The sequence below is a fragment of the Ranitomeya variabilis genome, chromosome 2, assembly GCF_051348905.1.
Source record: "Ranitomeya variabilis isolate aRanVar5 chromosome 2, aRanVar5.hap1, whole genome shotgun sequence".
In the NCBI taxonomy this organism is placed as follows: domain Eukaryota; kingdom Metazoa; phylum Chordata; class Amphibia; order Anura; family Dendrobatidae; genus Ranitomeya; species Ranitomeya variabilis.
The window spans coordinates 714,167,927-714,184,845 of NC_135233.1; the positions used below are offsets into that span (position 1 = coordinate 714,167,927).

At 49.7% G+C, this 16,919-nt stretch overlaps 1 protein-coding gene across 1 annotated transcript in view; it reads left to right on the top strand.

Annotated features, from left to right (window-relative positions):
- Positions 1–377: 377 nt before the first annotated feature.
- The window catches only part of LOC143809853 (uncharacterized), a 31,290-nt gene continuing 14,748 nt past the window's right edge, over positions 378–16,919 (top strand). The window contains exon 1 of the mRNA XM_077292837.1: positions 378–415. The gene's annotated coding sequence lies outside the window, so the exon portion shown is untranslated. The remainder of the gene's footprint in view (positions 416–16,919) is intronic.

A 16,919-nucleotide genomic window follows, 5' to 3' on the forward strand; every position in this document is an offset into this window, starting at 1 on the left:
AATGGATAATAGATTGTGGTTATTCACTATTTTTGTTCTAGTAAATATAAGTAAGTCTGTACACTCTGCTGTGTTAATCTTGTAGTAATTTATAGTAAAGTATAATTTAAATTTTTTTTTAATATGCAGATCTGCCTTTCATTGATATTATATTGCTCTGAACCTGATATGAATTTAGACACATTGCCGTATTTTACTCGAGGTGAAGGAACTGATGAGACAAGCACATTTATGTATGTATGTTTTGTTCTATGTCAGCCTTTTCCAAAGCCTTTCCTCCATAACTCACATATCACATTTACTCAGCTCAGCACATAGCATGTTTTTTTCTCTACAACGCTTTGTTCACTACCATTGTGCTGACTGTCGCTCTTGTCTACCCGTTTCCTGCACACCTGATAGGAATCTCTGCCAGGTAACTTTGAGAAAAATGTGTGAATCAGCAAGCAGATGCTGTTTCTACCATTGTATCCTTCTGCTTAACCATTACATTGCCATAATTATCCTTACACCATGGTCTCCATTACTTTATAAAATAATATGTGATTTTGGACACATTGCTTAAACTTCATACTACAGTGTTTTATGTAAAAGATAAAGTCTGAATCCATACATGTAGTAACTTCCTTCCCTAAAAATGCTGTTTTACAGGTCTAGCTGCTAGGACATGCATTCACTGGGCAACTATATTTCTTTGGTTCTTTCAATGTTCACTTTTATTGCATGTATTAATTGCATGTTTTTATATATTTTAACTGTTTATTAGTGTTGAGCATTCCGATACCGCAAGTATCGGGTATCGGCCGATACTAGCGGTATCGGAATTCCGATACCGGGATTCCGATACTTGGCGCGTATCGGATACCGGAATCGGAAGTTCAATGATTCAAAATTCAGAAATTCAGCCAATGAGAAAGATTCCAAGTGTGGGCACATCCTGTTTAGCATGGAGGGCATGAAACTACTGGCAAGGCTGTGATTGGCTGCTGAAATGATGTCATGATGCAGTTTAACCCCTTAATCCCGTTTGACGTACTATCCCGTCAAGGTGACCTGGGACTTAATTCCGGGTGACGGGATAGTACGTCATACGCGATCGGCCGCGCTCACGGGGGGAGCGCGGCCGATCGCGGCCGGGTGTCAGCTGCCTATCGCAGCTGACATCCGGCACTATGTGCCAGGAGCGGTCACGGACCGCCCCCGGCACATTAACCCCCGGCACACCGCGATCAAACATGATCGCGATGTGCCGGCGGTGCAGGGAAGCATCGCGCAGGGAGGGGGCTCCCTGCGGGCTTCCCTGAGACCCCCGGAGCAACGCGATGTGATCGCGTTGCTGCGAGGGTCTCCTACCTCCTTCCTGGCTGCAGGTCCCGGATCCAAGATGGCCGCGGCATCCGGGTCCTGCAGGGAAGGAGGTGGCTTACCGAGTGTCTGCTCAGTGCAGGCACTTGGTAAGCCTGCAGCCCTGCACAGCAGATCGCAGATCTGGCAGAGTGCTGTGCACACTGCCAGATCAATGATCTGTGATGTCCCCCCCTGGGACAAAGTAAAAAAGTTAAAAAAAACATTTTCCACATGTGTAAAAAAAAAAGAAAAAAATTCCTAAATAAATAATAAAAAAAAAATATATATTATTCCCATAAATACATTTCTTTATCTAAATAAAAAAAACAAAACAATAAAAGTACACATATTTAGTATCGCCGTGTCCGTAACGACCCAACCTATAAAACTGCCCCACTAGTTAACCCCTTCAGTAAACACCGTAAGAAAAAAAAAAAAAAAAACGAGGCAAAAAACAACGCTTTATTACCATACCGGCGAACAAAAAGTGGAATAACACGCGATCAAAAAGACTGATATAAATATCCATGGTACCGCTGAAAACGTCATCTTGTCCCGCAAAAAACAAGCCGCCATACAGCATCATCAGCAAAAAAATAAAAAAGTTATAGTCCTGAGAATAAAGCGATACCAAAATAATTATTTTTTCTATAAAATAGTTTTTATCATATAAAAGCGCCAAAACATAAAAAAATGATATAAATGAGGTATCGCTGTAATCGTACTGACCCGTCGAATAAAACCGCTTTATCAATTTTACCAAACGCAGAACGGTATAAACGCCTCTCCCAAAAGAAATTCATGAATAGCAGGTTTTTGGTAATTCTGCCTCACAAAAATCGGAATAAAAAGCGATCAAAAGCGGTCACGTGTCCGAAAATGTTACCAATAAAAACGTCAACTCGTCCCGCAAAAAACAAGACCTCACATGACTCTGTGGAGCAAAATGTGGAAAAATTATAGGTCTCAAAATGTGGAGACGCAAAAACTTTTTTGCTATAAAAAGCGTCGCTGGTTTCACACTTGCGTTTGTCTGCAGCGTTTTTTGCACAAAAAAACGCATGCGTTTTTTCCCTATATTTAACATTGAAAACGCATGCGTTTTTTGTACGCGTTTGGTCGCGTTTTCAAACGCATGCGTTTTTTTTCTGCATGCGTTCATTTTCAGAAATACAACCTGCAGTATTTTCTTGCGTTTTTAAGCACATGCGTTTGTTTGCGTTAAAAACGCATGCATTTTTATCGAAAAAAAAAACAGAAAACACACTGAAAAGCCACCCACCACCATCAAGGTGATAAAGGGATCCAAACCCTAACCCTAACTCTACCCCTAACCGTTTAATGAACATTTTCTGACAGTCATAGTGCCACGTATTTAAGTGCCACGTATTTAAGTGCCACGTATTTCAGTACCACGTATTTCAGTGCCACGTATTTCAGTGCCACGTATTTCAGTGCCACGTATCACGTATTTCAGTGCCACGTGTTTCAGTGCCACGTATTTAAGTGCCACGTATCACGTATTTCAGTGCCACGTATCACGTATTTCAGTGCCACGTATCACGTATTTCAGTGTCACATATTTTAGTACCACGTATTTCAGTGCCACGTATTTCAGTGCCACGTATTTCAGTGCCACGTATCACGTATTTCAGTGCCACGTGTTTCAGTGCCACGTATTTAAGTGCCACGTATCACGTATTTAAGTGCCACGTATTTCAGTGCCACATATTTCAGTCACGTTTAGGGTTAGGGTTAGGGGTAGGGTTAGGGTTAGGGCTAGGGTTGGAGGTAAAGTTAGGGTTGGGGCTAAAGTTAGGGTTAGGGTTTGGATTACATTTACGGTTTGGATTAGGGTTGGGACTAGAATTATGGGTGTGTCAGGGCTAGGGGTGTGGTTAGGGTTACCGTTGGGATTAGGGTTAGGGGTGTGTTTGGGTTAGGGTTTCAGGTAGAATTGGGGAGTTTCCACTGTCCAGGCACATCAGGGGCTCTCCAAGCGCGACATGGCGTCCAATCTCAATTCCAGCCAATTCTGCGTTGAAAAAGTAAAACAGTGCTCCTTCCCTTCCGAGCTCTCCCGTGCGCCCAAAAAGGGGTTTACCCCAACATATGTGTTATCAGCGTACTCGGGACAAATTGAACAACAACTTCTGGGGTCCAAGTTCTCTTGTTATCCTTAGGAAAATAAAAATTTGGGGGGCTAAAAATCATTTTTGTGGGAAAAAAAAGATGTTTTATTTTCACGGCTCTGCGTTATAAACTGTAGTGAAACACTTGGGGGTTCAAAGTTCTCACAACACATCTAGATAAGTTCCTTGGGAGGTCTAGTTTCCAATATGGGGTCACTTGTGGGGGGTTTGTACTGTTTGGGTACATCAGGGGCTCTGCAAATGCAACGTGACGCCTGCAGACCAATCCATTTAAGGCTGCATTCCAAATGGCGCTCCTTCCCTTCCGAGCTCTGTCATGCACCCAAACAGTGGTTCCCCCCCACATATGGGGTATCAGCGTACTCAGGACAAATTGGACAACAACTTTTGGGGTCTAATTTATCCTGTTACCCTTGTGAAAATACAAAACTGGGGGCTAAAAAATCATTTTTGTGAAAAAAAAAAAGGAATTTTTATTTTCACGGCTTTGCGCTATAAACTTTAGTGAAACACTTGGGGGTTCAAAGTTCTCAAAACACATCTAGATAAGTTCCTTGGGAGGTCTAGTTTCCAATATGGGGTCACTTGTGGGGGGTTTGTACTGTTTGGGTACATCAGGGGCTCTGCAAATGCAACGTGACGGCTGCTGACCAATCCATTTAAGTCTGCATTCCAAATGGCGCTCCTTCCCTTCCGAGCTCTGTCATGCGCCCAAACAGTGGTTCCCCCCCACATATGGGGTATCAGCGTACTCAGGACAAATTGAAAAACAAATTTTGGGGTCCAATTTATTCTGTTACCCTTGTAAAAATACAAAGCTGGGGGCTAAAAAATCATTTTTGAGAAAAAAAAAAAAATTATTTTCACGGCTCTGCGTTATAATCTGTAGTGAAACACTTGGGGGTTCAAAGCTCTCAAAACACATCTAGATAAGTTCCTTAGGGGGTCTACTTTCCAAAATGGTGTCAATTGTGGGGGGTTTCAATGTTTAGGCACATCAGGGGCTCTCCAAACGCAACATGGCGTCCCATCTCAATTCCAGTCAATTTTGCATTGAAAAGTCAAATGGCGCTCCTTCCCTTCCAAGCTCTGCCATGCGCCCAAACAATGGTTTACACCCACATATGGGGTATCAGCGTACTCAGGACAAATTGCACAACATTTTTTGATGTCCAATTTCTTCTCTTACCCTTGGGAAAATAAAAAATTGGGGGCAAAAAGATCATTTTTGTGAAAAAATATGATTTTTTATTTTTACGGCTCTGCATTATAAACTTCTGTGAAGCACTTGGTGGGTCAAAGTGCTCACCACACATCTAGATAAGTTCCTTAGGGGGTCTACTTTCCAAAATGGTGTCACTTGTAGGGAGTTTCAATGTTTAGGCACATCAGGGGCTCTCCAAACGCAACATGGCGTCCCATCTCAATTCCAGTCAATTTTGCATTGAAAAGTCAAATGGCGCTCCTTCCCTTCCAAGCTCTGCCATGCGCCCAAACAATGGTTTACACCCACATATGGGGTATCAGCGTACTCAGGACAAATTGCACAACATTTTTTGTGGTCCAATTTCTTCTCTTACCCTTGAGAAAATAAAAAATTGGGGGCAAAAAGATCATTTTTGTGAAAAAATATGATTTTTTATTTTTACGGCTCTGCATTATAAACTTCTGTGAAGCACTTGGTGGGTCAAAGTGCTCACCACACATCAAGATAAGTTCCTTAGGGGGTCTACTTTCCAAAATGGTGTCACTTGTAGGGGGTTTCAGTGTTTAGGCACATCAGGGGCTCTCCAAACGCAACATGGCGTCCCATCTCAATTCCAGTCAATTTTGCATTGAAAAGTCAAATGGCGCTCCTTTCCTTCCGAGCTCTGCCATACGCCTAAACAGTGGTTTACCCCCACATATGGGGTATCAGCGTACTCAGGACAAATTGCACAACATTTTTTGCGGTCCAATTTCTTCTCTTACCCTTGGGAAAATAAAAAATTGGGGGCGAAAAGATCATTTTTGTGAAAAAATATGATTTTTTATTTTTACGGCTCTGCATTATAAACTTCTGTGAAGCACTTGGTGGGTCAAAGTGCTCACCACACATCAAGATAAGTTCCTTAGGGGGTCTACTTTCCAAAATGGTGTCACTTGTAGGGGGTTTCAGTGTTTAGGCACATCAGGGGCTCTCCAAACGCAACATGGCGTCCCATCTCAATTCCAGTCAATTTTGCATTGAAAAGTCAAATGGCGCTCCTTTCCTTCCGAGCTCTGCCATACGCCCAAACAGTGGTTTACCCCCACATATGGGGTATCAGCGTACTCAAGACAAATTGTACAACAACTTTGGGGGTCCATTTTCTCCTGTTACCCTTGGTAAAATAAAACAAATTGGAGCTGAAATAAATTTTGTGTGAAAAAAAGTTAAATGTTCATTTTTATTTAAACATTCCAAAAATTCCTGTGAAACACCTGAAGGGTTAATAAACTTCTTGAATGTGGTTTTGAGCACCTTGAGGGGTGCAGTTTTTAGAATGGTGTCACACTTGGGTATTTTCTATCATATAGACCCCTCAAAATGACTTCAAATAAGATGTGGTCCCTAAAAAAAAATGGGGTTGTAAAAATGAGAAATTGCTGGTCAACTTTTAACCCTTATAACTCCGTCACAAAAAAAAATTTTGGTTCCAAAATTGTACTGATGTAAAGTAGACATGTGGGAAATGTTACTTATTAAGTATTTTGCATGACATATGTCTGTGATTTAAGGGCATAAAAATTCAAAGTTGGAAAATTGCAAAATTTTCAAAATTTTCGCCAAATTTCCATTTTTTTCACAAATAAACGCAAGTTATATCGAATAAATTTTACGACTAACATGAAGTACAATATGTCACGAGAAAACAATGTCAGAATCGCCAAGATCCGTCAAAGCGTTCCAGAGTTATAGCCTCATAAAGGGACAGTGGTCAGAATTGTAAAACTTGGCCCGGTCATTAACGTGCAAACCACCCTCGGGGCTTAAGGGGTTAAAAGTCGCTGGCGCCATTTTGCGATCACTCTGCTGTGAATTCAGTTAGTGACAGGACGCTGTTTGCTGACTGAGGGACAGTTTAGAGATAGCGATTTGCTTCTTTGTGCTTTCCAAAGGCTAATTTAGCAACCGCTGTGTTCACCTACTATTCACCTTGCTTTTGCCTTGTAGCGCTGTTTTCACAGCGATCTGCAAGGTCTCTCTGTGTGTGTGTGTGAGTGCAGCCCACTCTCTAGTCTGAGTGCAGCCACATAGGCCATCCATAGCTGGTTGTATTCAGTTCAGGGAGGGTGGTTCATTGCCTCATACTGTCCTTTTTTTTTTTTTTTTTGAAGTAGTGCAGGCTGCTGCACATTTTTTCCAAAAATTCCTATTAGTGTCTTTCCACCCGTCTCCAGCTAATTTGTGGAAAAACACTACATAGGATAAAGTAGAGGAGGGTTTTTGGGCCTTGCAGCGCCGTTTACGGCTGTCTGCACGGTCTCCGTGTGACTGCAGCTCGCCCTGTAATCTGTGAGCAGCTATAGCCTGGTTGTCTCCAGCTCAGGGTTTTTCACTGCGTCATACCGCCAAATCAATTTTCTTTTTTTTCAAAGTAGTGTAGTCTGCTGCTAATTTATTTTAAAAAATCCTATTAGTGTCTTTCCACCCGTCTCCAGCTAATTTGTGGAAAAACACTACATAGGATAAAGTAGAGGAGGGTTTTTGGGCCTTGCAGCGCCGTTTACGGCTGTCTGCACGGTCTCCGTGTGACTGCAGCTCGCCCTGTAGTCTGTGAGCAGCCGTAGCCTGGTTGTCTGCAGCTCAGGGTTTTTCACTGCGTCATACCGCCAAATCAATTTTCTTTTTTTTCAAAGTAGTGTAGTCTGCTGCTAATTTATTTTAAAAAATCCTATTAGTGTCTTTCCACCCGTCTCCAGCTAATTTGTGGAAAAACACTACATAGGATAAAGTAGAGGAGGGTTTTTGGGCCTTGCAGCGCCGTTTACGGCTGTCTGCACGGTCTCCGTGTGATTGCAGCTCTATCCGTTGTCAGTTCAGCCCCAAAAAAATAAATAAATAATAAAGTTCACCAAACACACCAGTTACACACCACTTTACATTTGTGTAGGCCACATTAGCTCATATTCAAGTCTAGTCCACACTTTAGAAAATTAGTGTGTCTTATACCTGTTAGGAGGAGTTGCTCAGGAATAAGCACACAAAGCCGTTAGTACTTTTCTGCTTATCTTTATCAGTCAACCAAGATGAAGAAGGCAGTGAGTAAGGCACGTGGGCGTGGGCGTGGGCGCGGAGCAGGGAGGGGACGTGGGGATTCTGTGCCTGCTGCGGGCACCGGTGAGTCATCAGCACCCACTTTCACAAGGGAACAGTCGTTCATGCGCAGCTTTGTCGCCGAGCGCCATACACCGCTGCTGCGTGAAGACCAAATTGAAGCCGTTGTGGGATGGATGGCAGCTAATGCATCAACTTCCATTAGTGCCACATCCTCTCAGACACAGAGCACTGGAGAGCAGCCATCTGTCTCTTCACCACCTGCAAAATTGCCCAGGCAGACAGAGATCCCAGGACAGGAGCAGTCTCTACTTCTGTTCTCTGAATCATCTCTTGGCTTGGAAACAGGGGGCCAGCCAAGCAGCATTGGAGAAATGGAAGAAGAGGCAGGGTGCAGTGATGCCCAACAGCTTTTTCTGTCTTCCTCTGAAGAGGCGGGTGGGCCAGTGGCTCCGGTCACCACCTCGCAGGCCGCATCAGCTGATGATGACACTCAGGTGCCACTTACTGGTGCGTGCTCTGCTGCTGAGACTACCCAGGAGGAGCAGTTGGGGGCAGAGGGTAGTGTAGATGATGAGGTCCTTGACCCATCTTGGCGTCAGGGACAGGAAGGTGGTGGGAGCAGCTCTGAGGAAGAGATTCCCCGTACGGCCCAAAGAGGGAGAGGGAGGGGGAAGACTGCGGATCCTGCAGCCTCCGCTTTGGCACCCGTAAGGAGCATGTCTCTTCCAAAAGTCAAAAGGGGGGCTCCCAAGACTTGCAGTGCCTGGTCCTTTTTTGACACAGTTGCAGATGACATTTGCTATGTCAGATGCAAGGTGTGTCATCAAAAAATCAAAAGAGGTCAAAAAGTCGCCAACCTCAATACCTCCAACATGTGGAAACATGTGCGCAACAGGCACCCGGCGGAGTTAGACAAACACACTGAAGAGCTAGGCCAACCAACAGCGGCAGCTACCACCTCTTCAGCTCGTGTTGCCTCTTCCTCTAGCTCACACGCAGCTGGTTCGGCTTCCTCCCAGGATCGCCGTGGAAGAACCTCTGGCCCTGTTGTCCAGAGACCCGCTGTCATTCCACCCGCAGCACCACTTTCCCAGTCAACCACACACTCCCAGCCCAGTCTACAGCCATCGGTAGTACAGGCATGGGAGAAAAGGCGGCCTTTCTCGTCAAACCACCCACGAGCACAGGCTCTGACTGCAGGCATTGCCAAACTTCTGTCACTGGAAATGCTGTCATTCAGGCTGGTGGAGACTGACAGCTTCCGTGACTTGATGTCATTGGCAGTCCCACAGTACAGTGTGCCCAGCCGCTTTTACTTCAGCAGGCAAGCCGTCCCTGCCCTGCACAAGCATGTGGAGGGACACATAAAACACGCGCTACTGAACGCCGTCAGTAGCAAGGTCCACCTCACCACCGATGCGTGGACCAGTCAACATGGACAGGGGCGATACCTTTCCCTCACTGCCCATTGGGTTAATGTCGTTGAGCCGGGTACAGACCGTGCGAGTGGCGCAGGACGTGTCCTGCCCACTCCAAGGATTGCAGGAATCCATTCTGTACGCATTGACTCCTCCTCTTACACCAGTTCCTCAGAATCATCGCTGCAGGAGCCGTCACAGTCCACCTCCACATGGACCCGTGATGAACGTGTACCTGTTACGACCGACATGAGCACAGCCGTGGCCAAACGTCAACAGGCCGTCTTGAAATTAATTTTTTTGGGGAATCGTAGCCACACAGCGCAGGAGCTCTGGAATGCCATCAAGCAGGAGAGCGATGTGTGGTTTGAGCCAGCGAATCTCCAGCCAGGCATGGTAGTGTGTGATAATGGCCGAAATCTGGTGGCAGCCCTGGGCCTCGGCAACCTCACTCACATCCCATGTCTGGCACATGTGCTCAATTTGGTCGTGCAGAGTTTTTTGAGGGACTATCCGGATCTTGATGCACTGCTGCACAAGGTCCGCCTAGAGTGTGCTCACTTGCGGCGTTCCAGCACGGCAAAAGCGCGCATTGCGGCTCTGCAGCGCCGACACCGCCTGCCGGAACATCGCATCATATGTGACCTACCTACCAGGTGGAATTCCACGTTACATATGTTGGAGCGGTTGTGTGAGCAGCAGCAAGCTGTAATGGAGTACCAGCTGTATCAGGCGCAAAAAAGTCACAGTCAGCGCCGTACAGACTTCACAACCACAGAGTGGGCCACTATGAAGGATGTCTGCCAGGTTTTGCGTCCCTTTGATTATTCCACGCGGATGGCGAGTGCAGATGATGCACTAGTCAGCATGACTGTCCCCCTTATCTGCCTGCTTGAAAAATCACTGCAAGCGCTAAGGGATGATGTTGTGGAAGAGGTGGAGGATGAGGATTCACCACTTCCATCATCTTCTGGACAGTCAGCGCCACGTGGTTCCTCACAAACGCGTAGGCAGGGGACAGTTTGTGAGGAGGATGAGGAGGAGTCAATGGAGGAGGAAGACATCCATCCAGAGGAGGGAGTTCCCGAATTGTCCAGTACTCAGTGTGTACAGCGAGGGTGGGGTGATGACGAGCGGGCAGAGATCACGCCTCCAGCTGGGGACAGCGTTTCTTGGGCAGTTGGCAGTCTGCAGCACATGGTGGATTACATGCTGCAGTGCCTGAGAAACGACCGCCGCATCGACCACATTCTCAACATGTCTGATTATTGGGTGTTCACCCTCCTCGATCCTCGCTACCGGGACAACGTAGAAAGCCTCATCACACCGTTGAACCGGGAGCGAAAAATGCGGGAGTACCAAGACACACTGGTCAGTTCCATCATCTTCTCCATTCCAACTGAGAGAAGTGCTGCTAGTGCATTCCAAAGCAGCTCAGTGCGTCCAGGCAGTGGTGGAGGCTCTGCACAAAGAGGGAGCAGAAGCAGTGCCTCTGCCCAAGGCAAGACCAGTATGGCCGAACTGTGGCACAGTTTTCTGTGCCCGCCACAAAAGTCTACACCATCACAGACGGCTCCAGTCAGCAGGAGGCAACGGTTCCGTCAGATGGTGACAGACTACATGTCTTGCCCTCTTGCTGTACTCCCAGACGGCTCTTCCCCTTTCAAGTTTTGGGTCTCAAAGCTGGATACATGGCCAGAGCTAAGCCAGTATGCATTGGAGGTGCTGTCTTGCCCTGCGGCCAGTGTATTATCGGAACGTGTCTTTAGTGCTGCAGGTGGTGTACTAACTGACCGTCGCATGCGACTATCCTCCGATAACGTTGACCGGCTTACTTTCCTGAAAATGAACAAGGCCTGGATCTCGCAGGAATTTGCCACTCCTCCTCCTGATTAAATAATTAGGTCACTGTATACGTTATCCAGGTCTCCTGTTGTGTTCATCTTTCTACCACCTGAACTTAAATTCCTGGGCTCCAACACCGCCAGTTGAGGCTCAGATGTGCCGTCTGCACAGTCAAAACATACGACCCAGTGTTATTGGGTTTCAGTAACGTCAGCTGATCCCCAGCTGTGTAGCCGGCAATGTGTCATGCGACCGCCACGCTGACACAACAACTGAAATGTAAGGGAATCTGTCCCCCCCCCCCCCAAGGCGTTTGTTACTGAAAGAGCCACCTTGTGCAGCAGTAATGCTGCACAAGGAAAAAGGTAGCTATTTTGGTTTTGCTCCTTGCACACGCAAAACTTAACACTTATAAAATGTGTCCACTGATACCGTAAAACCGTCCCGGAGGTGGGACTTTCCTTCGTAATATGACGCAGCACAGCCGTCATTCCTACCCCCCCGGCGCCGCGCCCCGGCTCCTCAGCGTTGTTTGATTCCGTCCCGGAGCCTGCGCTGTTATGTTATCCCGTGGCCAGGCACACTTAGCGCTGCCCGTCTTCTGGCATCATTTGGTGTCAGGCTGGCTGCGCCTGTGCGGCCACGCTGGCCGAGAGCCCGCCTCGCAGTGTCTTCTGATTTAATCCCACTGGGGGCCTGGGATCTATGGACATGCGCAGTGCATATCTGAACCTCCACCTCTCACTCATCTCCCTATGGCTTCTTCAGACTGTTCGGTGTCAGCTGGTCCCTAATAGCATGCCAGGGCCGTGACACCGCACAGTCTGAAAAAGAAGCCGTAGGGAGGGGAGTGAGAGGCGAGGATATGCACTGCGCATGGCCATGGATCCCAGGCCCCCAGTGGGATTACATCAGAAGACACTGCGAGGCGGGCTCTCGGCCAGCGCGGCCGCACAGGCGCAGCCAGCCTGACACCAAATGATGTCAGAAGATGGGCAGCGCTAAGTGTGCCTGGCCACGGGATAACATAACAGCGCAGGCTCCGGGACGGAATCAAACAACGCTGAGGAGCCGGGGCACGGCGGCGGGGGGGTAGTAATGATGGCTGTGCTGCGTCATATTACGAAGGAAAGTCCCACCTCCGGGACGGTTTCACGGCTTCAGGGGACACATTTTAAAAGTGTTTAGTTCTGTGTTTGCAAGGAGCATGATGAAAAGAGCCACCTTTTCCTTTTGCATCTTTTGTGCTGCACAAGCTGGCTCTTTCAGCTACAAACGCCTTGGGGGGGGGGGTTAAAGGTTCCCTTTCGACTTTCTCAGGCTTCGGCCTACATTGTGTTCCTCTGCTTTTCCACCTGCCCCTGGGCTCCAACACCGCTAGTTGCCGTCCAGAAGTGCTGTACGCACAGTCAACAGTCGCTCCTCTGTTATTGGGGTTCAGTAACGTCAGCTGTTCCCCTGCTGTGTGTGTGGCAATCCCTCCTACCTCCTACAACCTCCTCCAACCTCCTCCTCCTCCACCTGTCCCTGGGCTCCAACACCGCCAGTTGCCGTCCAGAAGTGCTGTACGCACAGTCAACAGTCCCTCCTCTGTTATTGGGGTTCAGTAACGTCAGCTGTTCCCCTGCTGTGTGTGTGGCAATCCCTCCTACCTCCTCCAACCTCCTCCTCCTCCACCTGTCCCTGGGCTCCAACACCGCCAGTTGCCGTCCAGAAGTGCTGTACGCACAGTCAACAGTCCCTCCTCTGTTATTGGGGTTCAGTAACGTCAGCTGTTCCCCTGCTGTGTGTGTGGCAATCCCTCCTACCTCCTCCTACCTCCTCCAACCTCCTCCTCCTCCACCTGTCCCTGGGCTCCAACACCGCCAGTTGCCGTCCAGAAGTGCTGTACGCACAGTCAACAGTCCCTCCTCTGTTATTGGGGTTCAGTAACGTCAGCTGTTCCCCTGCTGTGTGTGTGGCAATCCCTCCTACCTCCTCCAACCTCCTCAAACCTCCTCCTCCTCCACCTGTCCCTGGGCTCCAACACCGCCAGTTGCCGTCCAGAAGTGCTGTACGCACAGTCAACAGTCCCTCCTCTGTTATTGGGGTTCAGTAACGTCAGCTGTTCCCCTGCTGTGTGTGTGGCAATCCCTCCTACCTCCTCCTACCTCCTCCAACCTCCTCCTCCTCCACCTGTCCCTGGGCTCCAACACCGCCAGTTGCCGTCCAGAAGTGCTGTACGCACAGTCAACAGTCCCTCCTCTGTTATTGGGGTTCAGTAACGTCAGCTGTTCCCCTGCTGTGTGTGTGGCAATCCCTCCTACCTCCTCCAACCTCCTCCAACCTCCACCTGTCCCTGGGCTCCAACACCGCCAGTTGCCGTCCAGAAGTGCTGTACGCACAGTCAACAGTCCCTCCTCTGTTATTGGGGTTCAGTAACGTCAGCTGTTCCCCTGCTGTGTGTGTGGCAATCCCTCCTACCTCCTCCAACCTCCTCCAACCTCCTCCTCCTCCACCTGTCCCTGGGCTCCAACACCGCCAGTTGCCGTCCAGAAGTGCTGTACGCACAGTCAACAGTCCCTCCTCTGTTATTGGGGTTCAGTAACGTCAGCTGTTCCCCTGCTGTGTGTGTGGCAATCCCTCCTACCTCCTCCTACCTCCTCCAACCTCCTCCTCCTCCACCTGTCCCTGGGCTCCAACACCGCCAGTTGCCGTCCAGAAGTGCTGTACGCACAGTCAACAGTCCCTCCTCTGTTATTGGGGTTCAGTAACGTCAGCTGTTCCCCTGCTGTGTGTGTGGCAATCCCTCCTACCTCCTCCAACCTCCTCCAACCTCCTCCTCCTCCACCTGTCCCTGGGCTCCAACACCGCCAGTTGCCGTCCAGAAGTGCTGTACGCACAGTCAACAGTCCCTCCTCTGTTATTGGGGTTCAGTAACGTCAGCTGTTCCCCTGCTGTGTGTGTGGCAATCCCTCCTACCTCCTCCAACCTCCTCCAACCTCCACCTGTCCCTGGGCTCCAACACCGCCAGTTGCCGTCCAGAAGTGCTGTACGCACAGTCAACAGTCCCTCCTCTGTTATTGGGGTTCAGTAACGTCAGCTGTTCCCCTGCTGTGTGTGTGGCAATCCCTCCTACCTCCTCCAACCTCCTCCAACCTCCTCCTCCTCCACCTGTCCCTGGGCTCCAACACCGCCAGTTGCCGTCCAGAAGTGCTGTACGCACAGTCAACAGTCCCTCCTCTGTTATTGGGGTTCAGTAACGTCAGCTGTTCCCCTGCTGTGTGTGTGGCAATCCCTCCTACCTCCTCCTACCTCCTCCAACCTCCTCCTCCTCCACCTGTCCCTGGGCTCCAACACCGCCAGTTGCCGTCCAGAAGTGCTGTACGCACAGTCAACAGTCCCTCCTCTGTTATTGGGGTTCAGTAACGTCAGCTGTTCCCCTGCTGTGTGTGTGGCAATCCCTCCTACCTCCTCCTACCTCCTCCAACCTCCTCCTTCTCCACCTGTCCCTGGGCTCCAACACCGCCAGTTGCCGTCCAGAAGTGCTGTACGCACAGTCAACAGTCCCTCCTCTGTTATTGGGGTTCAGTAACGTCAGCTGTTCCCCTGCTGTGTGTGTGGCAATCCCTCCTACCTCCTCCTACCTCCTCCAACCTCCTCCTCCTCCACCTGTCCCTGGGCTCCAACACCGCCAGTTGCCGTCCAGAAGTGCTGTACGCACAGTCAACAGTCCCTCCTCTGTTATTGGGGTTCAGTAACGTCAGCTGTTCCCCTGCTGTGTGTGTGGCAATCCCTCCTACCTCCTCCTACCTCCTCCAACCTCCTCCTCCTCCACCTGTCCCTGGGCTCCAACACCGCCAGTTGCCGTCCAGAAGTGCTGTACGCACAGTCAACAGTCCCTCCTCTGTTATTGGGGTTCAGTAACGTCAGCTGTTCCCCTGCTGTGTGTGTGGCAATCCCTCCTACCTCCTCCTACCTCCTCCAACCTCCTCCTCCTCCACCTGTCCCTGGGCTCCAACACCGCCAGTTGCCGTCCAGAAGTGCTGTACGCACAGTCAACAGTCCCTCCTCTGTTATTGGGGTTCAGTAACGTCAGCTGTTCCCCTGCTGTGTGTGTGGCAATCCCTCCTACCTCCTCCAACCTCCTCCAACCTCCTCCTCCTCCACCTGTCCCTGGGCTCCAACACCGCCAGTTGCCGTCCAGAAGTGCTGTACGCACAGTCAACAGTCCCTCCTCTGTTATTGGGGTTCAGTAACGTCAGCTGTTCCCCTGCTGTGTGTGTGGCAATCCCTCCTACCTCCTCCAACCTCCTCCAACCTCCTCCTCCTCCACCTGTCCCTGGGCTCCAACACCGCTAGTTGCCGTCCAGAAGTGCTGTACGCACAGAGCCAAACACCTCGCCAATGTGTTAGTGGGGTTCAGCACCGCCAGCTGTTCCCCTGCTGTGTATACGGCAACGTGTACTGCGACCGCCACGCAGACACAACAAGTTAAATGTAAGGGAACCTGACCCCCCCCCCCCAGGCGTTTGTTACTGAAGGAGCCACCTTGTGCAGCAGTAATGATGCAAAGGGAAAAAGTGCCTCTTTTCGTGATGCTCCTTGCACATGCTGAACCAAACACTTATGAAATGTGTCCCCACACAGCGTTAAACTGTCCGGTAGGTGGAACTTTCCTTTGTCGTGTGACGCAGCACAGCCATCATTTTTACCCCCTTGGCGCCGTGCGCCCCCTCCTCAGCGTTGTTTGAATCTGTCCCGGAGCCTGCGCTGTTAGGTTAGCCCTTGGCCATGCACACATGTTGCGCTGCCCGTCTTCTGACCTCATTTGGTGTCAGGCTGGCTGCGCCTGTGCGGGTGCGCTGGCCGAGATCCCGCCTCGCAGTGTCGTCTAATGTAATCCCACCGCGGGCCTGTGATCCGTGCCCGTGCGCAGTGCATATCCTCTCCTCTCACTCCCCTCCCTACGGCTTCTTCAGACTGTGCGATGTCAGCTGGTCCCTAATAGCATGCCACGGCCGTGACACCGCACAGTCTGAAAAAGCCGTAGGGAGGGGAGTGAGAGGAGAGGATATGCACTGCGCACGGGCACGGATCACAGGCCCGCGGTGGGATTACATTAGACGACACTGCGAGGCGGGATCTCGGCCAGCGCACCCGCACAGGCGCAGCCAGCCTGACACCAAATGAGGTCAGAAGACGGGCAGCGCAACATGTGTGCATGGCCAAGGGCTATCCTAACAGCGCAGGCTCCGGGACAGATTCAAACAACGCTGAGGAGGCGGCGCACGGCGCCAAGGGGGTAAAAATGATGGCTGTGCTGCGTCACACGACAAAGGAAAGTTCCACCTACCGGACGGTTTAACGCTGTGAGGAGACACATTTCATAAATGTTAGGTTCCGCATGTACAAGGACCATAATTAAAAGAGCTAAGTTTACCTTTTCCAGCATTAGTGCTGTACACAATGGCTCTTTCAGCTACAAACGCCTGGGGGGGGGGGGGGTTAAAGGTTTCCTTTCAACTTGCTCGAGTGCAGGCTTCGGCCTACACTCCGCTCCCCCTGCTCCTCCTGCTGACCCTGGGCTCTAACACCGCCAGTTTTTGCACAGATGTGCTAGCTGCACAGAGAAAAACACCAGCCAATGTGTCAGTGGGGTTCAGCACCGCCAGCTGTTCCCCTGCTGTGTAGCCGGCAACGTGTCCTGCGACCGCCACGCAGACACAAGAACTGAAATTGAAGGGAACCTGTCCCCCCTCCCCCAGGTGTTTCTATGTTTTACAGCTACCTTGAACAGCAGTAATGCTGCATGTGTTCAAGGTGGCTCAGAAACTTATTCTCCTTGCCCATGTTGAAGTGAACACGTCTAAA